This window comes from Mastomys coucha, unplaced genomic scaffold (assembly GCF_008632895.1).
Source record: "Mastomys coucha isolate ucsf_1 unplaced genomic scaffold, UCSF_Mcou_1 pScaffold3, whole genome shotgun sequence".
NCBI lineage: Eukaryota > Metazoa > Chordata > Mammalia > Rodentia > Muridae > Mastomys > Mastomys coucha.
The window spans coordinates 55754497-55754891 of record NW_022196909.1 but is presented as its reverse complement, the minus strand read 5'-3'; the positions used below and the strand labels follow the sequence as shown (position 1 = coordinate 55754891).

Genomic DNA, 395 nt, shown 5'->3' with positions numbered 1-395 from the left:
TCTTCCATTCCTTGGTAGAAAACCACCAGCTATTTAACCAATGCCAGGCCCCATCTGTATGCTCATTGATCTGTGAGGCTCTACAGCTGCAGAAGAAGCTGGGAAAGAATTGCACCCTACCCTGCCAGACTTTCACCAGTTTGTATGCCACATTGGTATTCTACCAGCTCACCTTGAGAAAGCCTTCTCAGAGTGCACTCAGTCAGGAAGAGCAGATTATCCTAGTGGGTTTGTGCAGGATGGCGATTGAGGGAGTATGGGCCAAGAGCTCCGTGTTCTACGATGATGACCTGAAGACCTACAGCCTAAAGGAGTCTGAGATTTCGGCCCTCTTTCATGTGAACATCCTTCTCCAGGTTGGCCACAGCAGTGAGCACTGTTATATTTTCTTCCAC

The 395-nt window shown here is 48.6% G+C and overlaps 1 pseudogene; it reads left to right on the top strand.

Annotated features, from left to right (window-relative positions):
* The window catches only part of LOC116074470, a 3454-nt pseudogene that overhangs the window by 1346 nt on the left and 1713 nt on the right, over window positions 1-395 (top strand).